This window comes from Salvia hispanica, chromosome 2, assembly GCF_029641045.1.
Source record: "Salvia hispanica isolate PSC_SH4W2 chromosome 2, Shi_PSC_v1, whole genome shotgun sequence".
Lineage (NCBI taxonomy): Eukaryota > Viridiplantae > Streptophyta > Magnoliopsida > Lamiales > Lamiaceae > Salvia > Salvia hispanica.
In genome coordinates, this window is record NC_142693.1 from 26013878 (window position 1) to 26040754 (window position 26877).

The window sequence follows — 26877 nt, forward strand, 5'->3', positions numbered from 1 at the left end:
AAGATAACTAAGAGACCTTTTAGGGTGAAAGGAAATAGGGCCAAGGAACTACTAGAACTCGTTCATACTGATGTGTGTGGACCAATGTCAACCGAGGCAAGAGGCGGCTTTCGCTATTTCATCACTTTTATTGATGATTACTCGAAGGTTGGATATGTTTATTTGATGCACTTTAAGTCTGAAGCTTTTGACAAGTTCAAGGAGTTTAAGGCTTATGCCGAGACGCATTATGGAAAATGTATCAAAAGCCTACGATCTGATCGCGGAGGCGAATATCTCAGTGCCGAGTTTTTGGACTACTTATCGGTAGAGGGAATTGAATCCCAACTGACTGCGCCAGGCACACCCCATCAGAATGGCATAGCTGAAAGAAGGAACAGGACCTTGTTAAACATGGTCCGATCAATGATGAGTTATGCACGACTGCCTATTTCGTTTTGGGGACACTTGCTTTCCGCAAGCCATATTTTGGGCAATTTACCGTCAAAATCTATTCCTACCACTCTATATGAGTGGTGGAATGGGCGCAAGCCCAATCCAGAGCATCTCAAGATATGGGGGTGTCCCAGCTCATGTTTTGGAAAAGGATCCAACTAAGCTGGACTCGAGGACAGAGGTATGTTTGTTTATAGGATACACCAAAGGATCGAAAGCTTATGAATTCTATAGTCTCCGAGACAAGAAAATCATTGTGAGTACTCACGCGAAATTCTTAGAGGAAGACTTTGTCATGAATCATAAACCCAGCAGTGAGGTGGCTCTTGAAGAGCTCACTTCAGTCACAAGTTCCATTAACCAAGAACAAGTACCTATAGTACAACCAATTCCTGAACCTTCAACTTCTACACCTAATATTGCAGTGGGAGGGTCTCTCATGAGCCCGAAAGGTACATTGGTTTGGGAGAATCCATGGATCACTCCTCGGACAGCAATGTACTAGATCCCTGGAATTTTGCAGAGGTGCAGGCGGATGTCGATCATTGCCAATGGGTAAGTGCAATGGATTCGGAACTACAATCTATGATAGACAAAGACGTCTACGATTTATCTGTCCTACCCGAAGGCTGTACTGTCATTGGGAGTAAATGGATATACAAACGTAAACGTGGACCCGATGGACGAGTTAAACTCTTTAAAGCAAGACTAGTGGCTAAGGGGTATACGCAAAAGGAAGGTGTCGATTACGACGAGACCTTCTCCCTGGTGGCCATGCTCAAAAATCGATCCGGATACTATTGTCTATAGCAGCTTACATGGATTGGGATGTGTGGCAGATGGACGTTAAGACTGCGTTCTTGAACGGTAGTCTTGAGGAGACCATCTACATTGAACAACCCGAGGGTTATGCCGTCAAGGGCAAAGAGCACATGGTTTGGAAGCTTAAGAAGGCCATTTATGACCTCAAGCAAGCATCTAGATCATGGAATTAGTGTTTCGATCAAACTGTTTATAAGTTTGGATTCGAAAAATGCCCTAACGAGAGTTGCGTGTACAAGAAGGTTGAGAAGGGGAATGTGGTGTTCTTAGTTTTATATGTAGATGACATTCTTCTAATTGGAAACAATAAAAAGATGTTGTTATCAGTACGAACGTGGTTGTCAAACCATTTCGAGATGAAAGATATGGGAGACGTGGGACACATTCTAGGTATCAAGGTCCTACGGGACCGTGAGAAAAGGATGTTGTGCTTATCTCAAGAGCCCTACATCGACATTGTACTTAGTTGTTTCAGCATGCAAGATGTCAAGAAAGGTTTCTTACCTTTTAGACATGGTATCCATTTATCTCAAGAGATGTGTCCTAAGACTGCATCTGAGATAGCAGAGATGAGAAGGATATCATACGCTTCGGCAGTTGGTAGTCTCATGTATGCTATGCTTTGTACAAGGCTTGATATTTGCTTTGCTGTTGGCATGGTAGCAAGATATCAGTCAAATCCGGGCCAAGGGCATTGGACTGCAGTAAAGAACATACTCAAGTACCTTAAACGGACTAAGGAATATGTTCTACTTTACAAAGAAGGCGAGCTATGTCCTTTGGGATATACTGATTCAGACTTTCAAGCTGATCAGGACTCGAGGAAATCTACTTCTGGTTATGTGTTTACCTTAGGAGGTGGAGCCATAATTTGGAAGAGTGTAAAGTAGAAATGCATTGCAGACTCTACCATGGAAGCCGAATATGTGGCCGCTTCCGAAGCTGCAAAGGAGGCTGTATGGCTCAAGAACTTTCTTATGGACTTAGGTGTGGTTACTAATCTGCCCAAGAGCATCACCATTTATTGTGACAATTCTGGTGCTGTGGCAAATTCGAAGGAACCAAGAGCTCACAAAGCGAGCAAACACATTGAAAGGAAGTATCATATCATCAGAGATATAGTGCAGAGAGGAGACATACAAGTGGGCAAGATTGCGTCAGAGAACAACCTGGCAGATCCTTTTACTAAGGCATTGGCGGTCAAACCGTTCGAGCGCCATGTAGAAGGAATGAGAGTTCGACTCGCTCGAGACCTCAACTCGCTTTCAGTATAAGTGGGAAATTAGACGTAGTGCACATTTTTTTTGTATACTCGAAAGCTGTTTTGAGTATAAGTGGGAGATTGTTAGAGTTTGTATACTAGAAATCACCTTTCGAGTGATTGAATACTGTTAAAACTCTCATTTTATTTTCCAAAGGAATAAACAGATTATTTTTGTCATAATGGTGTTATGTTTTACATTTAATGGATGTTTATTACATGTTTAAATGTATAAGTAACTTAACAAAGTCTAAGTCTTTGATTTAGTAGACCGGTTTGTGGGCGTCGTTCACTTTAAGGTAACACGGTCAGTTCTAAACAAAGAAAAATAAGAATTTCACAACCTAGATAGGCTTAGACTACCTATCGTGAAAGGTTGCAATTTTAGTCCGATTATTTCTAAGCCTTACTGAAATAAGATGACGTTGGTGTGGTATAGCACTAAATGGATCTAACAGCGAGACAGTCTTTATGCTATCTACTGAAAGACGAGGTCTTGTAAATTGTTATTTCTTAATCAATGTACGTTAGCATTGAGCATACGGTATTGATTATGCACTACTTTGACTTACCAAATGGTGCGGGTCTTTCGCAACCCAATAAGCCTGGTATATTGGGTAGTGGTGATTAATATATAGCGGTGCTAGGATTGCTATTATGTTGAATCGTGCGCGAGGTGAGTCTCATTTGATAACATCCTCAAGAGAAGCTTGAAATAAGGTTTTATTATTCGGAACCTAGCTAGTTGGAGTTTAATTACTCTATGAATAATAAATAAGATTTTCTTGCTGAGTCCTCTCTTGGAATAAATAAGATATTAATTAATTAAGTCCATAGCAGACGATAATTAATTAATGGATGTTTCTATCTTAAGCGCGGGAAATAAATATCAAGTAATGGAAACCCGAAGTACTTATAATTTTGGATTTGGATGGGGAGTGCAATATTAAATTGGGTGCAATATCCCATATCCAAAGCCTTCCATAGATCCTTGTCTTGGCCCAATATGTGACTTATTATAAATAGGAGAATAAAGGAGACAGAAAATTCACTTGTTTTCTTCCAAAATTTTCGTCCTCCTCTCTACATAGAAGAGGGACGATTTTTCTTCTCCTCCGTGGGAAAGGATTTCTGTCTTCTTTATTTAAGTCCTAGTTCACTGGTGAGATCAGCCCACCCTGATATCAGTTTACAGTCTGGGAACCAGATAAAAGATCCGTGGTTTTGTACTAAAGATCTTCACGTGGAGAAGGCGCTAGCTATCTTCGATTCTTTGGAGAATCATCAAGGTATAATGGCTATAGCCTAGAAAAGCATGTTTTAGGTTTCAATTAATTTAAAGCATGTTTTATATGAGTTATGAGCATGATACATGTGATAATTACGCGAATAGAATTTGTCTAAATAATATGCTAAATAGATCAGAATTATTATGTAATTGATTTATGTGAGCGCTTCCGCTGTCAACCCCTTCAATTGGTATCAGAGCCAGTCTTTGGCTCGGATTATTTGGATTTAAATTTTGTGAAATTCATGTATGCATGCGTTTTTGTTTTCGAAGCATGTTCTTATTTTTAGTTGTTATATTTTTATGCATGATTGTAATATAATAATCTTATATTTCAACTATCTATCTTGATTTTATGTTGTTGGCTAATTTTAGGACTAGTTTTAACTCATGTTTCAATCATGTTAAAATAAATTATTAGATTATTATACTTGAAATATTATCCTTAATAAAGAAGTACACACACAATCACAAAGTATCTGAAAACTCATGCAAAGAGAAGGCAAGCCTTAGTACAACATAGAATCAAGATAGATAGGTTTATTGCAAACACTACTACCTTGTGACTTGATTTCTCACAACTCTTCTTCCTCCATCCTTTCCCTTCTTCTTTTTGCGGAGATTGTCTATCTTCTCAAAATCATCCTCAATTTTCTCAAAGTATCTCTCTCTGAAGCTTCGGCGAAATATGAGCACCCATAGAAAGTTTCCAAAGCCCACAACATAACCAGCCACAACAAACAAATAATCCCAATCAATCTCTGTTGTCCCATCTGATTTCACATTTCACAGTGCTCCAAGCCCCGTCAAGTTACTCAATGATTTAGGGATTGTTCCGGTGAGACTATTGTGGGATAAGTTGCGAAGATAAAGTGCGTTGAGTTCACCCAATGAGTCGGGGATGCCTCCTTGGAAACTATTGCAAGATAAGTCCATGGATGTAAAGTCTGGGCAAATCTTGACAAGATTCCGCTCCGCCCCTTTGATTGTTAGTGATACCTCTTCTTTGTATCCCATCGTGCTATTGGAATATGGGTAAGCGAAAGCCAAGTTTTTGTAACTCAGCTTTGTGACGGTATCTCGCATCATTTGCCTCCAACCTGAAAACCTCAAAGAATCCACATTGCCACTGAAGTTATTGTTAGCTATGTCGATAATTTGAAGATTTGGCCAGCTCTTGTTACATCTTAGCCCTCCATGGAATCTGTTGCCGCACAACACAAGCACGCGCAGGCTCAATGGAAGCATGCATGGGAAAAGACCTTCCAACATGTTGCCTCCAACATCCATGGCCTTCAGCATTTTGCAATTTTTCAGAGATGGTGGAACTTCCTCGATTAAATTGTTGTTGTTGAGATCCAGATATTGTAGGGTACAATTGGCGGTGAAGTTTGGGACACGGCCCGAGATGTTATTTCTTCCTAAATTAAGGGCAAGAAGATTCTTCACTAGGCAGAGAGGTATATTACCATGTAAGTTATTGTCAGACAAGACAAGAATTTGAAGGTATGTGGCTTTGCAAAGGGAGGTTGGAACTGTTCCGCTTAGCTTGTTGTTGGATAAGTTCAAGATTGTTAACGAACTGCAATTCGCCAAGGAAAGTGGAACATCCCCTACTATATTGTTGTCGCTCAAATCTAATGACGTTAGTTCCCAACTGGGAGAAATTTTATCTGGGATCCCAACCACTGATGTTATTTCCCCCTAGATTGAGCATAACGGTGTTTTCCAATAGACAATGGGGAATGCTACCGCTCAGGTGATTAACAGACAAGTCGAGAACATAAAAGGTTGCAGCCGTGCAAAAGAAAGGTTGGAATTGATTCAAAAAAGCTGTTGTTTCTGAGTGAAAATTCTGAATATCCAAAGGGAGCAGAATCATTTCCAGTTTCAAGAATTCCAAACTGATCAAAATGATTATTTGAGAAATCCATATTAGCTGAATTTAGCGGCGAGAGAGAGGGGATGTGATAAGGCTTTAGGAGACCAACCAGCATATTACAAGAAGGTTCAAATATTTTAGTGACCCGTCTCTGATTTCCCAGATCCAATTAGGAATTTCCCCAGCAATCATATTATCCGAAAGGTCCAACAACTCTAAGGAGGATTGGAATACAGGGGAACTGTTAAAACCCGAAAATGACAAGTTGTTGTGGAAAAGACTTAGACCTACAAGGTTGGGAAATTCTCCCCCAAGCTGGTTTGAGTGCAAGTCCAGAAACCGGAGTGAAGTGGGGATGTGATAAGGCTTTTGGAGACCAACCAGCATGTTACAAGAAAGGTCACAAATCGTAAAGTGACCCGTTTCCAATTTCCCAGATCCAACTAGGAATACCCCTGCAATCAAGTTATCCGAAAGGTCCAAGAAGTCCAAGGAGGACTGGTTTACATGGAAACTTTGTGAACTCGAATTTGACAAGATGTTGTTCGAAAGACTTAGATATCTAAGGTTGGGAAGGCTTAGAAACTTGTCCAGTTGAATAGTATCATTGAACAAGTTTTCAGAAAGACTAAGAAGTTTGAGACTTTGAAGCTTGATGAAAGAGTTAGGAATAGGGCTCTCCAGTCTATTACTGCTCAAATCTAATGAAGAAAGCTGAGATATATTTACAATAGCAAATTCATCCACTTTCCCACTAAGTTGGTTGTGTTGGAGGTAAATCCAACGTAGTGAAGGTAAATTAAAGATAGATATGGGAATGCTACCTCTAAGTGAATTGTACCTTAAGTCAATATACTCAACTTTTGAAAAACCTTCAAAGTGGCCGGAAGAAATTGAGCCGCTGAAGAAGTTGTATGCCATCTCCAGATGAACAAGTTGTGTCAGATTGTTGAGCGTGGAAAGAATCGCGCCACTAAAATTGCAATAAGACAGGTCCAAAGAAGACAATCTTTTAAGATTGGTAATGTTGTGTGGTATCGAACCTGTGAACAAGTTGCCTGCCAAACTCAGCTCTTCCAAGTAGTTGAGTCTGAAAAGACTCGACGACTCGTTTAATCTATCTGAGAGGCCCTCATCGTTGAGTTGCAGACGGATAACATGGCCTACGTCGTCACACTCCACACCCTCCCAAGAGCAACAATCATCCTTTTGATTCCAGTGCACCAGTATTTCCGAATAAAATGAATCGAATACCAATTGATTCTTCAACTCAAGCAGCATACTTTTCTCATTCTCTAAGAAATGTGTGTGAGCATGAGTGGAATTTGGTTTGGCAAATGTTGGTGAAAGTAGAACGGTGAAAAGTAATTGCAAAAGCAAAGAAATAGCCATTGAAGTGGAATAATAGATAGTGCTAGTGTAGAAAAACTGTAGATTTATGGAGTTGCTCACTTGAGTTCAAGTCTTCCTTTGATCATTCCTAGTCTTTGTGTAGTCATTATCTTATGCCAATTGTAATCTTTAATGTCGTTTACTTTGAATCTACTCTTCGCACTCACTATTAAAAGGCTTATTTTTTTCAGCACAAATTTTAAAAAAAAAAATATTTTGTAAAGGGAATAGATGAAAAAAGTTAGAAAAAGGTGGACCTGATCATTTTTACAATAGAGTTAAGTACGTGGTCCACTTACCAAAAATATAAATGGTTATGTTTTATAATGTAGACGACCCAAAATGATAAAATGTGTCATTGTCTATTGCAGGATATCTCGTCTCGAAGCTTCTACTCTCCCACCCTAAGGCGGCCAAAATGCTTTCAACCGAAGAATATTCTGAGCTCGTTAACGCCTCTCATGTGCGGTCAGCAGCTCGGGTCCAAGGAGGAAACGCGGTCCGAAGAGTTCCCCAAATCTGAAGTCTTATATAATTTGAGGAATAGCCACACATGTGGAACAGGTTAGCACTTGATCTGTTGCTGCTTTTTCTGGATATGCTTATAGTTTATTCTTTTATTGCAAGAGTGATTATTTAGTTGCAATTATTGGTTTGATTATTTAACATGTAAATGTGTGGAGCTGAAAAACTCAATTGATGGTTTCGAAGTTATCACATTCTCTTTGTTAGAAGTAAATTACAAAAATCATTAACTATGTATGTTTTATGAGGTAAAGATATGCATTTTACAAGAAGCATTATGCTACATATCTTATGCGAGGATGATTTGTGAGCATCGCTCTTGTTCAGGCCACGTAAGCATTATTTTTTTTACGCATGTAGTTTGTTTCTAATACATAAATTGTTATTGACGTCGTTAATTTTACACATTACATAAAATCAAGTGTTGATTTGTTCACTTTCTCATTAACTTCAAAATCATGATAAAATAACAAATTGAGCATAATAATTTTTCCCATGAGCCTGATTTGGATAGATATGACGCCTTTTTTATTGCTACGTCAATGCCGATTTTGCCAAATCACCTTCACTTTTAAGGCAATTTTAATAGCAATTTTGCCAATTTGTTTTAGAGGCTAATGTCCCCCCAACTGAAAGGGATATGTTTGCAAATCATCACTCGTCACTGTCATTATTAATGTTTGGAAGACTTGATCAATCAAGTGTGTGTATGACTATATATATTACTCCTTCCATCAACGAATGAATGACCCATTATTTTATCATTTTGGGACGTCTACAATTTAAGAATGATGAGGTTCATCTTCCATTAACTTTTCCATCTATTTCTTTTATAAAATAAAACAATTTCTTAAAATTCGTACGGAATCAAAATGAGCCTTTTGATTGTGGACGAGGAGAGTAGATTCAAAGTAAATGCCAATAAGGATTATAGTTGGCATTAAAGATAATGGCTCCACAAAGACTCTAGGAATGATTAATGGAAGACTTGAAGTCAAATGTGCAACTCCATAAATCTACACTTTTTATGCACTAACACAATATCATTCCACTTCAATGGCTGTTTCTTTGCTTTTGCAATTACTTTTCATCTTTCTACTTTCACCAAAATTTACCACACCAAATGCTACGCATGCTCAAACACAATATTGCTTAGAGAATGAGAAAACTTTGTTGCTTGAGTTGAAGAATGAACTGGTGTTCAATTCATCTTATTCAGAAATACTGGTGCACTGGAATCAAAAGGATGATTGTTGCTTTTGGAAGGGTGTGGAGTGCGACAACACAGGCCATGTTATCCATCTGCGACTCGACTATGGGCGTCTCAGGTGGACTAAACGAGTCGTCGAGTCTTTTCAGACTCAAATACCTGGAAGAGCTGAGCTTGGCAGACAATTCATTCTCAGGTTCTTTACCACACAACATTTCCAATCTTAAAACATTGTCTTCTTTGGACCTGTCTCGTTGCAGATTCAGTGGCGCAATTCCTTCCACGCTCAGCAATCTGACACAGCTTGTTCATCTGGTGATGGCAGACAACTTCTTCAGCGGCTCAATTTCTTCAGGCCACTTTGAAGGTTTTGCAAAAATTGAGGTTATTAATTTAAGATACAATTCACTAAGTGGTAGCATTCCCATATCTATCTTTAGCATACCTTCACTAGGTTGGATTGACCTCCAACACAACCAATTTAGTGCGAAACTGGATGAATTTGCTATTGTAAATATTACTCAGCTTTCTGTCTTAGATTTGAGTCGCAATCGATTGGAGAGCCTTCCCGACTCTTTCATCAAGCTACAAATCTCAGTGTCGTAGATCTTTCTGACAACTTGTTCAATGACACTTTTCAGTTGGACAAGATTCTAAGCCTAATTCCCAACCTTCGAGTTCTAACTCTTTCGAAAAACAACTTGTCACGTTTAAGTTCAAACCCTTTCCCAGTAAGCCAATCCTCATTGGATCACCTGGACCTTTCGGATAACAAGATTGCAGGGGAAATTCCTAGTTGGATTTGGGAAATCGGAAACAGATCACTTACCTATTTGAACTTTTCTTGTAATATGCTAGTTGGTTTCCAAAAGCCTTATAAAATTCCATCCTCTCTCCATTTCCTGGACTTGCACTCAAACCAGCTTCGCGGCGAGTTTCCCTCACTCTCAATGCTGAAATATCCTACAAATGTGGATTTCTCAAATAATTATTTTGAGAAGTTTGGGATTCTTGAAACCGGAACTGATGCAAGAGTATCACTCAGGAACAATAGCTTGTCTGGATCAATTCCGGCCTTCTTTTGCAAGGCTGCAAGCTTTGTTGTTCTTGACTTGTCCGTTAATTACCTGAGCGGTAGCATTCCCCCGTTGTCTGTTTGAAAACAGTTTTGTGCTCAGTCTAGGGAGGAATAACATCAGTGGTCGGATCCTGGATAAGTTCTCTCCCAAGTGCAAACTAATGTCATTAGATTTGCACGACAACAATTTAGTTGGGGATGTTCCACTTTCCTTAGCGAATTGCAGTTCGTTAACAGTGTTGAACTTATCCTACAACAAGCTAAGCGGAACAGTTCCAACCTCCCTTTGCAAAGCTACATACCTTCAAATTCTCGACTTGTCTGTCAATAACTTACATGGTAATATACCTCTCTGCCTAGTGAAGAATCTTCCTGCCCTTAATTTAGGAAGAAACAACATCTCGGGCTGTGTCCCAAACTTTGCTGCCAATTGTAGCCTACAGTATCTGGATCTCAACAACAACAATTTAATCGGGGAAGTTCCACCATCTCTGAAAAATTGCAAAATGTTGAAGGCCATGGATGTTGGAGGCAACATGTTGGAAGGTCCTTTCCCATGCATGCTTCCGTTGAGCTTGCGCGTGCTTGTGTTGCGTGACAACAGATTCCATGGAGAGCTGAGATGTAACAAGAGCTGGCCAAATCTTCAAATTATCGACATAGCTAACAATAACTTAAGTGGCAATGTGGATTCTTTGAGGTTTTCAGGTTGGAGACAGATGATGAGAGATACTGTCGCAAGGATGAGTAACAAAAACTTGGCTTTCGCGGTCCCAAATTTCAATAGCTCAACGGGATACAAAGAAGAGGTATCACTAATCATCAAAGGGGCGGAGCGGAATCTTGTCAAGATTTGGCCAGACTTTACATCCATCGACTTATCTTGCAATAGTTTCCAAGGAGGCATCCCTGACTCGTTGGTTGAGCTCAACGGACTTTATCTTCTCAACTTATCCCACAATAGTCTCACAGGAACAATCCCTAAATCGTTGAGTAACTTGATGGGGCTTGGAGTACTGGACCTCTCAGTGAACCAGTTAGCGGGGAAGATACCTAAGGAGATAGCAGGGCTCACATTCCTTTAGGTGATGAATGTATCCCACAACAAGCTCGTCGGAGAGATTCCAATTGGCCCTCAAATCCAAACATTCCCCAGTGATTGCTTTATAGGAAACATAGGTTTATGTGGCCTCCCTCTCAGCGTTAGCTGCCCAAAGGCTCATGTTTCACCGCCAAATGTGAAATCACATGGGGAGACAAAGATTGAGTGGGATTATGTGTTTGCTGCTGCTGGTTATGTTGTGGGCTTCGGAAGCTTTCTTTGGGTGCTCATATTTTGCCGAAGCTTCAGAGAGAGACACTTTGAGAAAATTGAGGATGTTTATGAGAAGATAGTCAGCCTCCGCAAAAACAAGAAGAGAAGGGATGTAGGAAGAAGAGTTGTGAGAAATCAAGTCAGAAGACAGTAGTGGGAATAAAGCTATCTATCTTGATTATATGTTGTAGTAAGGCTTGCCTTCTCTTTGCATGTGTTTTTCCTATCCTTTAGTAATTGTATGTCTACTTCTACAGTTGAATACTGCCTACTACTTTATTAAGGATAGTATTTCAAGTAATAATATTCTTATAATTTACTTTAATATAATTGAAACTAGTCATGAACTTTTTGACTTCTTATCAATGCCTAAGGATGGCCATAGAAAATAAAATCAAATCCACAAGCTGTGAACTAGGCTAAGGAAATTGTTATAAATTAGTTTCTTAATTTCTTTGATTATTTGTACTAATATTTATGCTGAGTGAGGATTATAACTCAGCATATAATTTGTAGCGAGTCACAAAAATAATGTTGTTAGATATTATGGTCACTGAAAAATATGAATCATGTTAATGTCTGAAAAAAATCAAAGAGAGTGCTTGAATTTTGGAATTTATATTGATGCATTAAATTAAACTAAGTAATTAACATAATAGTTAAAATAAGATTTTTATAATAATAATCGTTATCATAATCATAAATTAAGATGATCCATAACTTTAAATTACATTAGATCTTTCTTAAAAAGTTATTAATTAATAAATAATATAATTAAAAAAAAGTATGACTATTATAAATCTAACTATTTACTATAATAATAAATCTAATTATTATAATAATAATTATTATTATTATTATTCTCAATCCGTCCACGGTTTAAAGTCTCACTTTGACTTGGCTCTAGTTTTAAGAATGTGAAAGAAAATGAGTGGAAAAGGTTAATAGAATGTGAATTTCCACTTTTTTAATGAGTGGAGTAATGCGAGTGCAATGAGTTAGTCCTCTAACCGAAAACTAAAAAAGTAAATATAGATATCATTTTGTGGATTATCAAAACGAAAATACGAACATTATTTCGTCGATGGATGGGGAAGAATCCTCTGCTATGTCTCAACCACAGTAGAGACTGATGTACACCAAATACAGCTGCGTTTAATTGCCGATTCTTCTTCATTTTCATTTTTATTGTATAAATACTGCTAAGTGTTCACCGCCTTTTATCATTTGAATTCATTTTTTTTTATTTTTTTTGAATAATTTGCCTTTCTGCAAGTAAGTAATAAAGTTCTTATAAAAATTTAGTTGCAAGTTGCAACTTCTTTTATTTCTTTTATTATTTTTCTTATCAGCTTTTTAGCATTAGTTTCATTTTATTGCTTAGGAATCAATAATCTACTACTAATGGTGTATTAATTTTTTTACTATTTTATATGTCTATATTTTTATGAGATGAAAGGTGTATAATAATAAAATTCTACACAATATGTCTGGATACAACTAAAAATAAATTAAAACAAATCAAATCAAAGTAAATCAAATAAACTTTCTTCTTTGGCAGGTAGACTTCCTTCTTCAATTCTAATATGATTTGTCTCTTTCCCTTCCAAATAGTGCTTGTGGATATTTCCTCTTTGAGCTTGTTTTGATCGTTCGATCTTCAAATACTCATTTATCAATCTAATCTTTCACTGAAAGTAAAGTACTCTTGACTGTATACTTTATGAGATTAAGATATGCCATTTATTTATTTTGAAACGTATGACATTGATCAGAAGGTTTGTAAAATTGATTTAATAATTTTCAAGTATTCAGAATAGAGTTTGAATCCATTATTGAATTTATAAAACTAACATCACATAAACTGAATAACAAAACTTATTTCATTGTAGCATTGTAATCCTCTAAATCAAGACTACCAAATCAACTTTTCTTTGTTATTAAGAAATTGTTATGGTTAATTTTCTCCTTCCAAAAATAGTTTCTTTTTGTCACTTTGGTGGGTTGACAAAATTAATCCTCTTTGATTTTTAGTAAGTTTTTTTTCTAATAGGATGAATCTTATTCTCTACTAACAATATTTCAATCACTTTTTGTCTTCATCTTTTTCTTATTTTGTTAATTTATATTAAGTGTCTTTCGAAAGTTTTTATTTTCAAGAGATGGATAGAGTATGATTTTAGTAGACAGTTTCCCTTAACTTTCCCTTCAATATATAGGGCCCCCCATTCCCTTATACTACTGAAAAAAAAAAAAAAAATTGAAGCATTGTTGCTATAATCAAACAATTAAGAGACTAAGAAAAATAGGAGAGATTGAGAAAAATTGGCTGGCCGTATTGCAAAAATTGAAAGAAAACTAATATTTTTGGATGAACTAAAATAGGAAAATATGACTTTTCTAGTAGTAGAGAATATAGTTTTGCCCTTCTAAAATTGAAATGCTATATTTTCACCGTTTCTCGTACTTTATCTATATTTTTATTTTATCCATATTTTCAGTTGAGAATATGCATTTTCTCTCCCATACTTTATATATATTTTTTACTTTGCCTCTATCCATTTTTTCTCATATTTCATCCATATTTTCTTCTTATCTCTCATACTTTATCAGGTCATTATAATTCCTCCTGTTCATAAATGAGACTAATTTTAGTAAATAAAAAATATTAAATTTGTAAAATATTTTAATGATAAATTTAATTAGTTCATCTTCTTGTCATTGTCTTCTACTTTAGTTCACATTATAACAACCCATCGCTTCCTCATGACGTGAATGATTGCTAATGGGAATACAACTTTACAAATCTTCTAGATGACCTTTGGCCCATTGACTTGACTTTGAAGTCTAAAGAGCTATCAATCCTTAATCACATTATTACAATTATGTGTGTTAAACTGTTAATAAATTCATTTTAGGAATATTTTGAAAATTTAATACTGTTAGGTTTGGTATACTGAAAAGCATGTTTCGAGCAGTTTCGCTCGAATAGAATCTTGCTTGTATACGTAAAACTCTATAATCCACTTTTAACCCGATTCAGTATTATTCGAGCAGTTTCGCACGAATAGAATCAGTATATTATTATATTGTGTTTGCTTATGCATTTATAAGATGTTTTATAAACATTTAAATGTATAAGAAGCAAACAAAGTCTAAGTCTTTTGCTTAGTAGACTGGTTGTGGGCGTCGTCCACTTTAAGGTAACACAATCGGTTCTATGCAATGCTTTGCAAAAGAAAAAGAAGAATTTCACAACCCAGATAGGCTTAGACTACCTATCGTCAAAGGTTGCAATGTCAGTCCGATTATTTCTAAGCCTTTCTGAAATAAGATGACGTTGGTGTGGTATAGCACTGAATGGATCTAACAGCAAGACGTGTCTTTATGCTATCTACTGAAAGACTAGGTCTTGATAAAATACTATTTCTTAATCTACATACGTTAGCATTGAGCATACGGTATTGATTATGCACTACTTTGACTTATCAAATGGTGCGGGTTTTTCGCAACCCAATAATCCTGATATATTGGGTAATGGTGATTAATATCTAGCGGTGCTAGGATTGCTATTATGTTGAATCGCGCACGAGGTGAGTCTCGTTTGATAATGTCCTCAAGAGGAGCTCGAACAAGGTTTTATTATTCGGAAACTGGTCAGTTGGAGTTTTATTACTCTATGAATAATAAATAAGTGTTTCTTGCTAAGTCCACTCTTGGAATTAATAAGATGTTAATTAATTAAGTCCATAGCAGACATTAATTAATTAATGGACATTTATATCTTAAGCGCGGGAAATAAATAATATAAATAATGAAAACCCGGATTACTTGTAATTTCGGATTTGGATGGGGAGTGCAATATTACTTCTGTAGTGGCTGCTCGTAATATTCCAATATAAGCTTGTATTAAATTGTGGGTTCAATTTAATTAGTAAAAAGCTAATTGGGCGAGTCCATATCCAAAACCTTCCATAGATCCCTGTCTGGGCCCATAAGGAACTTAATATAAATAGGAGAATAAATGAGACAGAAAAATCACAATTTCATTATTTGTAATTTTCAAAAATTTCAGCTTCCCCAGCTGTAGGAATTTTTGAATTCCACTCCTTTTTCCAAAAGGATTTCTTCTGTCTTCTTTATTCGAGTCCTAGTATTTTGATAAGATCAGCCCACCCTGATATCGAGATACAGTTCGGGAACCAGTCAGAAGATCCGTAGTCTAGTATTGAAGATCATCACGTGGAGAAGGCGCGAGCAATCGACGATTCTTTGGAGAATCAAATCGGTAACTCTAAACCGTAGAATTCATGTTTTAGGATTTACTTTCTACAAGCATGAATTATTTGCGTTCTAGCATGCAATTACTGTTTAACATGTGAATTGATTAATCGCATAATCGATCAAATAGATTCGTATCTGATTTATTTGTTTTGTACATGTCTTCCGCTGTGCAAGGGGCTCCAAACCCCAGCAAATACTACCTCCCATTAAAATAATAGTCTGATAGACATTACATGTTTTAATATAAAATTAACAAAATACTCCCTCCGTCCACGAATAAGAGTCTCGTTTTTTCATTTTTGTCCGTCCACAAATAAGAGTCCCGGTTCATAATTACCATAAATGGTAAAGAGACCCCACATTCCACTAACTCATACCACTCACATATCATTTAAAACTAATATATACAAGTGGGACCCCTATTCCACTAACTATCTTTCACTCACTTTTTTTAATATTTCTTAAAACCCGTGCCATATAGAAATGAGACTCTTAATCGTGGACGGAGGGAGTGAAAGAGAGAGAAGAAAAGTGATTAAATTATTATTAAATTAAAATAGACTCATCTCACTAAATAGAGAAACTTATTACATAAACAGATACATACTAGTTGTAGTGTATGACTCAAAATAAAAAAAGAATATGGCTATTTTATGTGGAAGTAATCTATCACTTTACCAATAGAAGTTCTAGTTTGACCGGAAATGGATTTTAAGAAACGTAATGAATAGTGAGCAAAAAGGGTTAGTGGAAGGTGAGTCATATTCTTATATATTCCCTTCTTTTACAAAGAATATGCATTTTGGGTTCAAAATGAGTTTTAATGTAAAATTGATAAAGTGAGATAGAGGTAGAGAGAAAAGGTAATTAAAGTATTGTTAGTGAAGAATGAGTCTCACCTTATTAGAGATAAAAAGAGTTTCCAAAATTAGAAATTGCATATTCTTGTAGGACGGACTAAAAGGAAAGAGTGCATATTCTTATGGGACGAAGGGAGTATTAGTTTTATAATAAAATGTGAAGTGAGATTAAATTTATTAGTGAAATGTGGGATTCATTACCAAAAGTTGTAAAACAAACTAGACATTTATTGATGGACAGGTGGAGTAAATTTTTTACTTGGATTTGTAACAAACAAAAACAATGTGTATATATAGTGGTAGCTCATATCTTGTCTACCCACCACATATTACTACTTTTAGAATCAAGCATAATGGATAGAATTTCCCATCTCTACCACCTTATAACTTCACTCTTACTTCTTCAGTGTCTGATATTTTATAGCTCAGCCAACTCAGATATCAACACTGATCGATCTTCACTTACCGCCTTCAAATCTCGAATCTCTTTAGACCCTCATAATATACTGACCAAAAATTGGAGTAGTGAGAGAAATATTTGTAGTTGGATTGGAGTTACTTGTAATTCTCGCTATCACAGGGTGACTCAGTTGAATATATCGAGCATGGGTCTTGTCGGAACCATTCCACCAGAAATAAAAAATCTTTCTTTTCTCGTTTCTTTAGATTTGAGTGAGAACTCTTTTCATGGTCCTATCCCCCTATCTATTTTCAACATGTCAACTTTAGAAGTTGTGAATTTAAGGAATAATAGTTTGTTTAGTAGTCTACCGTTTGATATGTGCAAACACAATCTCCATAGGCTCAAGAGACTTCGTATTTCTTACAACGAGTTGTATGGCGAAATACCATCCAGTTTGGGGCAGTGTTCAAATCTTGAGTATCTTTCTTTACATAGCAACAGTTTTACTGGACACATGCCAACACAAATTGGAAACTTGACATTGCTTCAAGAGTTATACTTGGGTGCCAACAATTTAAGTGGTAAGATCTTATCTTTATAGTCTTAATAATTTTCATATCATATTCTATTTAATTATATAACTTAATTCTATGCTTAATTACATTTGAGTATATATAATTGGATGTTGATTTGATGCAATTAACTGACAGGCAACATGCCAAGAGTGATCGGGAACTTGACAATGCTTAAAAGGTTGAACGTTATTATCAACGAGTTAAGTGGTAAGAACTTATCTTATGCTCTTTCATAATGTTTTGACTTGATTGGTATTGAAATTATCTTTCTAATGTCATTTTGTTAATTTCCTAATATGATAACTGACATACCAAAAGAGATTGGTGGTCTAACTCGTTTACAAGGATTGTACATGAGTTCCAACATATTAAATGGCACATTGCCAGCAACTATTTTCAGCATGCCCTCCTTGCAATATGTCGACTTTTCTGCCAATGAACTAAGTGGACCATTATCACCACAAATTGGGAACTTAACAACAATGTTAGGATTGTTCCTTCATAGCAATGCTTTAAGTGGTATGATCCTAGTCTCTTACTTACAACTACAAGTCTTATATTTTACGAATATCGAAATTTTATATCTGTACAGGTCATATTCCTAAAGAGATTGGTCATCTTAATAAATTGGAGGAGTGCAACTGGAAGTAAACAATTTCGATGGAACAGTGCCCGAAGAGATCTGAAACATGACACTCCTTAGATACTTGTGGCTCAACAACAATAATTTAAGTGGTATGATTTCATGTCTCTTTCAAGTCCTATTCGAACACTAAAAAAAACTTATTTTTTAAGGACAAGAAATTGAGATGCAATTACCTTCGTTGGAAACTTTTAAAAATAAACAATAATTTAGGACACAAAGAAAAGCGTTCCTGAATGGACAAATTAACTTAATCTTCTGCTTTTTTAGGACACTTCCATTTGCATCCTCTAATTTTAATTGGGACACCAACAATAGAGACGTTTTTTGAAGTGTTCAAGGTATATTTAGAAACACAAATTAGTGTCATTAATTTTATTACTCCTTATCGGTGTTTTTTGTTGTAGTGGAAGTCGAACATTTTAACCTATTATACTTGTGCATATTATCTGTTTGCTACACTGCAAGCTACTTAGAGTAATTACTTGATTGATAACAAAATGTATGTGTCGATGATTTATAATCTCACAGGTGATATTCCAAAAGGAATTTTTCCATTCTTAATAAGTTAGTGTATTTGAACATCGCAAGCAACCGACATTGCCGAGAGAAATTGGTAACCCAAGAATTGGAGGCCTATGGCTTCACTTTAATAACTTAAGCGGTATGATTATCTATCTCATTTTGCTGGTTCATAATCGCAACAAAGGTGGTGAAAGAATGATGTTTATTAGATAATTCATGTTGATTTATTCTTATAATTTCATGCTAGTTCATTTTTTCATATAGCAAATTAGGAGAGTGTTAGGGTGTCACCACCTCTTAAAATAACACCAATCACCATACCACCATTCCTAGCCAATCATTTGAAAAAGTTATAAGTGGAATGTGAATCCATTTTTATATATTAGTTGTATAATAAAATATGAGCGAAATGAGTTAGTAGAATTGTGGAATCTAATTACCATTTATGGTAAAAAGTGAAAGTTTACAATAAATGGTGGACGGTCGAAAATGACAAAAGTTAGACAAAAAATGGGGGATACAGGAAGGTATTGTCCATATCATATTGAGATACAAATTTGAAATATAGCCATTTTGGATTGATTATTATATCCTTACACCATTTTTTATAACCGTGTTGTAAATCTACAACGTTATACTCCTATAATTTAAATTAAATTGTAAATTCACATAAAAACACATAAATTTCTCTATAAAGGTACTGAGTAATGCATGGCTGTGTATAATTCCTATTATTATACGCCATTGAATGTTTTATAGAGTGCTTTCCCCTTTATAATACAATAATACTGGTACATTTTTATGGTAAACGTGTATTTTCAATACCATAATGCATATTATTTGCGAGAAATTATAGATCATCCTTTGTTTTAAGAACAAATTTTCATGAAAACCATAATGATTGGTCATAAGTGAATCTTGCAACTTTTAATAATATCTATTATATAAAAAATTTCTTTCAATCTGTCTATAAATATGTCTATTATATTCTAACTTTGACATTTTTTTTAACTGTGCCATGATAAAAAATTCTAGTGTACTACGTTTTCTGAATTTATTGACGTAACATTTACGTGTATAAAAATTAAAGGCATGACTACTAATTGTATTAAACAACGTTGTTTAGGTAGCCGAATGTTTTGTTGTTTAGGTAGCCGAATGTTTTGTCAAGATAGTATTTTTGTTTGCCACATTATAAATAATGAATTTGCCCTTCTTTAATTGAATATGCTTTCAAATTGATCAAAATTTAGACTTGACACAACACAAAGTGAACTTACATGTACATTACCATCCACCTTTGTGAACCAATCAAAATTGGTTACTTTAGTACTACGCTCCAACAACTTAAGTGGAGAAATTCAACCATCTATTTGCTACTTGAAATCCCTTCAGGTCCCTCAATTTATCAGACAATGATTTGGAAGGAGCACTTCCATATTGTTTTGGAAACTTGAGCACATCTCTGATTATCCTTCATTTGAGTGCAAATAAATTTACTGAAATCATCCCATCAACATTCACAACGGGTTGCAGTCTCCAGTCAATAAATCGGAATGGAAACAAATTGGAAGGAACACTACCCCAAACCCTAGTCAACTGCAAGGATCTGCAGGGCATCGACATTGGTAATAATGAAATTCAAGGTGCGTTTCCCTTTTGGATGGAAACACTCCCTCAACTTCGCGTCCTCATCCTGAGGTCAAATAAGTTCAATGGTACGATGTTGATGGCTTCAAACTCAAACACGGAGCGGCCATTTCCAAAGTTGCGAGTCTTGGATGTATCCAGTGGCGGAGCCAGAATATTAGCGATGGGGGTCCAAACTACCATTAAAATTTCTTGAGTGTGTTCAGTGCTAACGACGCGGAAACATGAGAAAAGTACTATACTTTCATTTTATATATGGACAAAAGTATTATGATAGATCCAAAAAAGTGCATTAATACAAGGATGAGTTGGTCTCTTCTTTTATTTTTTTTATTTAAAGAAAAATTAGAAAAATAATAAATTAGTAGGTACTTAAGTTAACTGAGATTTTTAAAATTTTATTGAAATAATAATTTTCAATACACTAACTCATTACCATGAACCACACATATACATTCTAATATAAAAATGAGGTATATCTTTCACTAACTTTTTTCATATACTATTTCTTTAATAATGAGAAAATTAATTTCTGAATAGATCTTTTAGAGGATAGCACATATTTACTAATATTATAGGAAATATTTTCTTATTTATTAGATCAAAGAGTTGTTTTCTATTATAGAACTACTAAAAAGCTAAAAAATCTTACTAAAAAAAGTAGAAATAAATAAAATGCTAAAATCAAATAATGTTAAGAGTTCAAACCAACCAAGATAATGAAAAAACCAAGTACCAACTATTAAATCAAAAACAACATAGCTTCAAAATTAAATTTACTAGTATTATATTATACTATACGACTATTTATAATCATAAGTTAAATTATTAAAACAAAATTACTAATATTATTAATAAATAAAGCATAAATGAACAAAACTAGAAGAAATAGTGACCCAAATACCAAAATGCTACCGGATGGAATTGAACTCAACATCACACGGTGGAGAGGCAGAATTCAGAACCAACTGTGCAATCATTCCATATTCTAAATATTGCGTACATGCATCATATATAGTAGTTATAAAAATGGGTGAGGGGCCCAAGGGCCCCCCTGCCCCATCGTGCCTCCGCCCATGGATGTATCACAGAATGCATTTGTTGGCCCTCTGCCTGATAGATATATCAAGAACTTTCGAGGTATGATAGATGGAAAGGAAAACCAGACTGGTGATGACATAACTAATATGTTTCGAAGTTTTGTAGAGTTGAAGCTCACATTGAAAGGATTGGATCAGTTATTGCAGCGATTGCTAGATACCTTTACAACTATCGACTTATCCTCCAACAGATTCTCTATTCTCTGGGAGCATTCCACCTTCGGTAGGGAATCTTAACTCTATTAGGTAATTGAATTTGTCTCACAATACCATCGGGGGACATATACCACCATCTCTTGGGGGTATGAGTTTGCTTGAGTCACTGGACTTATCTTCAAACAAATTGGATGGAGAAATTCCTAGTGCATTGGCAAACCTGACATTGTTTGCGAAGTTAAACCTTTCGATGAATAATTTTGAGGGAAAAATACCACAATCCACTCAACTTTCCACATTTGGTAATGAGATATATGCGCGAAATGCAGGATTGTGTGGTTTTCCATTGACGAAAAAATGTGATACGAGCGATGGGAAACCATTGTTGCTGCAAGAAGATGATGATGAGTCTGATTTTATAGATGGATTTGGTTGGCGAAGTGTCGTGATGGGGTATGGATGTGGATTTGTAGTTGGGATTGGAATTGGTCACATGATTGTAAGATATGGAAGGCCAAGATGGTTGGTGGAATTCTTTTTTGGTGTTGGATATAATAATGAGATGAAGAGAAGAAAGAGAGCGAAAGCAATACCAAGGAGAAGGTGATTCAAGACAAACATTGTTGTTTTCTTGTATGTTAATGCATCTAATATTGTAATGTTGTACTCTGTATTTGCCTCATTGTACCAATGTGTGATTGTTACTATGTTTGTTACTGTTGGGTGATTAATTTCTTACGTGCAATGGCGGAGCCACAATTATAGCTTGAAATTATATTTTATTTTATGTGGCAAGTAATTGCTTGTATTGAACACACTTTTTAATTATTTTATTTTATGTTTTTTCTTTCCTCAACGATTACTTGGACCTCATCTCAGCACATACTTGAAGAGAAATGAATGAACCGAAATGATCGTTCTGTCTTATGATAATAGACATAAATTATTCTTTTAGTAAGAGTACTGCAAATAATGTTAGTGCAATGTCCAGAGACTAAAAACGTAGTTCTTACTAAATTAAATTATATTAAATCCAATCTAAATTGATATCTTGAACTCACCTATGGATTAATCCCATCTTCAAGATTCATTGAAGCAACAATTCAAGGCCTTCTTCGATAGTCCCATTTGGGAATAAGCGGAAATATATAAAGCCCAATTGTGACGAGATTTACCTGGCATTCTCTGGGCTTTACCCTTGAAATCGATTTACAGTTATTGCAACCTAAATTAATTATAAAAGCCCAATGTTAGCCCATTAGGAAGCATATTAACAGTAGAGGCACGCTTTAACGACAGAGAATATATAACTAATATATTGAAAATAGTGTCGTATAATGGAATTTTTTGTAAATCGAATATTGAAACTATTAAATATTTGTAATTTTATTTGGTCAATTCTTTTCTGAAAAATTTACAACCTCTTAAATATTTTGAAAAGTTCAACTAAACTTGTAGATACGTACCACTCATATAAGGAATGGATTATCTAAAAAATTATAGATAAAAAATGATTAAATTTAAATTGATATGAGACCAGAACAAAAAATCTTCATTGAAGTATTTAATACTCCCTTTATTTTTTAAAAATAGCAATTATTTCAATTTTGGGTTATTCCTTAAAAATAAAAACTTTAGAATCTTTCTATTTTAGGATATTGACCCCATAATCCATTAACTCTAGTTTCGCTATTTTTTCTTTTCCTTTCTCTTACTTAGCTTTACTCATCTTTTTGTTCATCTCTTACTTTACGAAATCTTTTCATTTACTTTATTAATTATGCATTAAAACTCGTGTCGTTTTAAATGTTTTATTTTTTGAATACCAGAGGGAATAAGACGTAATTGAGCCCAGGGACGGATCTATTTGGAGTTCACAAGGGGCAAATGCCCCACCTAGAAATAATTTATGTATATAACTTTTAATAAGTTAATTTTAATTTTTTTTAAAATATGCTTATTTTTGCCCTTTCCCAATGTATTAAAATATCTTTATGTATATTTTTGCCCCACCTATGGAGAATTTCTGGCTCCGTCCCTGAACGAGCCCTTGCCTAAGTCAAATACATTCATACATCTCTATACAGTGTATGCCCCACATGGCCCACATGTAAGACATGGCCGTTTATATTATTAAACATATATTTCCACAATATTCCAATTTCCACACCCACTTTGTGGAAGAGAAACTAATGAAGTTTTGGCCAATAAAATTCTTGACATCATCTTGCTAGGTCATCAATCATCATTATCATTGTAAGGACTATGAAAATTTTATTTTCAATCAGAATTCATCACAATTCTTCCTACCATAAATCTAAGCAATATACTTTTCTCTAAGTAAGACTTCCAAATCAACTTTTTCTTTGTTTATGAATAAAATATAGTAATACCAGTACAAAATTAATACTTTCTTAGTCCCTTATTAATTGTCCATTTTAACATTTTACCATTTAGACTATACATTCCACTAACTCTTTCCACTACATTTTATAATACTAATAAATAAAAATAGACCAAATTCTATTAGTTTTTTCAACTCACTTTCATTTACATTTCTTATAATACATGTCATAACTAAAATGAACAATTATTAGAGAACGGAGGAGGTATTTGGTAGATGTCAAATTTCCATTGTTATCCTCTTGGCCCCACTTGTCACCTTTCTGTCATTAAATAATTCTTCTGGTGGAGGTTTTATCTTCGTTAGTTACGTCCATTTCTGTAAAATCTTCAGTTATATAAAAAAAAATATAAAAAGTAATTTAATTTAGAAAATAGCATGTTAGGATTACAACATGATCTAATGAGTTTCCAAATGAATAAGTTTTAGCACAGATTTATATTATTTCGTATGCAAAAGGATTTGAAACTAAATCCAATATAGTAAATTCTAAGAGAAATTGGATTATTGACAAACTCATAGTTTCGTATGGTTTTAGAGGTGTTTAACCCATGTTTTTATTGAATTAAGGTGTTTATAATAGGTTTTCACCCATATAGTCGTTAATTAGATGAAATAATGAGTTTGTTGGAGTTTTGAAGTAAAAACAGGTTAAAACGGAGCAAAATGGAGCAAATGGACGATTCCAGAGACTTCGCCCGATCGGGCGTTTTTCATCCGAAGAAACGCCCGATCGGGCGTTTTGACGCAGCATTGAAGTCCAGAGAGAAAACCCGATCGGGCTTTTCGCATCCGACAAAAAGCCCGATCGGGTGTTTTGAAGAGCATTGGATTCCAGAGAGAAAACCCGGTCGGGCGTTTCCCGTCCGAGAAAAAACCCGACCGGGCGTTTTGGCAGGCAGCGCGACAATTCCGTGTTGCCCGATCGGGCGTTTTTACCTATTGCCTAACGCCCGATCGGGCGTTTTTACGCAGTATCCGTTTTTTCCCTTTTTCTCTCCAAGTATAAAAGGGGTTCTTCTTCATTTTCGAACCCTAACCTTCCCCACGACAAATTGAGAGAAAAAATCGAGAGATACAAGTCATTGAAGGCAAGGAGGCTTCCATCTTCAAGAGATTGAAGAAGAAAGATCCTCCCCTACATCAAGTCTACATTAGGGAGTTCTATTACCTTTTCTTACTATGTTTTCCTTTGAAGTTTTTGTATTTTCTTTTGTCTTAGCTTCCATTATGAGTAGCTAAGTTCTTATTAGGGATATTGGTGAAGTTTGTATGGAATTCATGGGCTAAATCTTGATTTATGCTTATCTATGTCTTATGTGGTGGTTTTGTTGGTTGTTGTGCTTTTTCATTATCCAATTGATTAGCTACCAGTTTGATATGTCTTATTCTAATTATTGTCGTTGAAAGATGCTTAATTAGATAGTTAAATGACCAACAACTCCGTGCGTTGTATGTGCTCGAGAGAGACATAGCTAGAGAGAGGGCTTGGGTCCGTAGGTTGTAGGAGTTGGTTTCGAAGTGTAGGGAGGAGACTCCGACATTAGAGGCCGATCAACGCGTTAGGTGCACCCGAGAGGGGGTCTAACCAATTAACCCGACCTTCCTAGCCACACATAGGACTATTTAGATGAGCATGATCCCTAGGTGAACACCCGTGATCCATACCAACGGATCAATATCCCTATCTTTCCAACTTGAGTGAAAACTATCCTTTTTCTTGTCTTAATTTCCTTTTGCTCTTACTTACTTACTTGTTCTTTGATCTTAGTTAAGAAAAAACCCAAAAACCCCTTCTATTAGTCTAGATAGTGTTCAAAGTTGCATCGTAGTACTCAAGCCGGCATTTAGTCTTCGAGAATCGATAATTTCAACTTGTCACGTGCTACATACCCCATACACTTGTGGGTGACATATTTATTGCAAATTTAGCATGAGTCAATTATTAATTGAACCATTCTTGAAAAGTTCAGATGGTTGAATTTTATTTTTCAGTCCAGTTAATTTCACCGCGAAAAGCAGTCACTTTATAGTGTCGCCGACCGTATATATTCTCAAAATAACGTTTGTATTTTAATCATTCCTACGTAAATAGTACTATCTCTGTCCCGCATTAATTGTCACATTTACTTTTCAACACTCGTTGTGTAAAAATGATAATACATAGTTAAAGTTGTGAAATAGTAAAGTAAGAGAGAAAATAAAGTAGAGAAGAACTATTTCTCCACTTTAACTACTCCCTCCGTCCCACAAAAGATGTCACACTTGTGGGATGACACAAGATTTTAGAAGGTTTTGTTTTGTGTGTTAAATGGACAGAGAAAATATAATTTTTATATTTATGTGAGAGAGGACTTTTTCCAAAAAGGAAAATGTGACATCATTTGTGGGACAAACTAAAAAGGAGAGTGTGACATCTTTTGTGAGACGGAGGGAGTATTTATTATCATTTTTACAAAACGAGTGCATAAAGTAAATGTGACAGTTAATGCGGGACGGAGGTAGTAACTCTATTCGATAAATAACAAAATTATGGTAATTATCAGGCCAAATTTTATTAGGAGCTTTATAAGAAAAGTGTCCACCTTGCCTATTGACTTGACTTACAAAGTCTTCGTCAAGCTCATTAATAAGTGCTCATGTAGCTAGAATGGAAAAATATATGTTACGTATATACTTCCTCCGTCCCCCATTAAGAGTCACATTTTTCCATTTCGGTCCGTCCCCAATTAAGAGTCACACTTCATTTTTACCATAAATGGTAAGTAGGTCCCACATTCCACTAACTCACTTCACACACATTTTATTATAAAACCAATATAAAAAGGTGGGTCCCACATTCCACTAACTTTTTCAACCAACTTTTCTTTATATTTATTAAAACCCGTGCCCGGTCAAACTGTGACTCCTAATCGGGGACGGAGGGAGTATCACATACAAATGGAGCTATCAATCCTTAATCACATGACAATGGTCATGAATTTTTTTTCACGGTTAAAATGTAAATAATAAATTCTTTTAATAAATATTTTGCAAATAAATATTGCATTTCCATTTTGGGGTACATTA

The 26877-nt window shown here is 35.4% G+C and overlaps 3 pseudogenes; 2 read left to right on the forward strand and 1 right to left on the reverse strand.

Annotated features, from left to right (window-relative positions):
- Positions 1-4361: 4361 nt before the first annotated feature.
- On the reverse strand, positions 4362-7080 carry LOC125190719 (uncharacterized; annotated as a pseudogene).
- Positions 7081-8661: 1581 nt separating this feature from the next.
- Positions 8662-11494, forward strand: LOC125190727 (receptor-like protein 47; annotated as a pseudogene).
- Positions 11495-16705: 5211 nt separating this feature from the next.
- LOC148931937 (uncharacterized) lies at positions 16706-22011 on the forward strand (annotated as a pseudogene).
- Positions 22012-26877: the final 4866 nt, after the last annotated feature.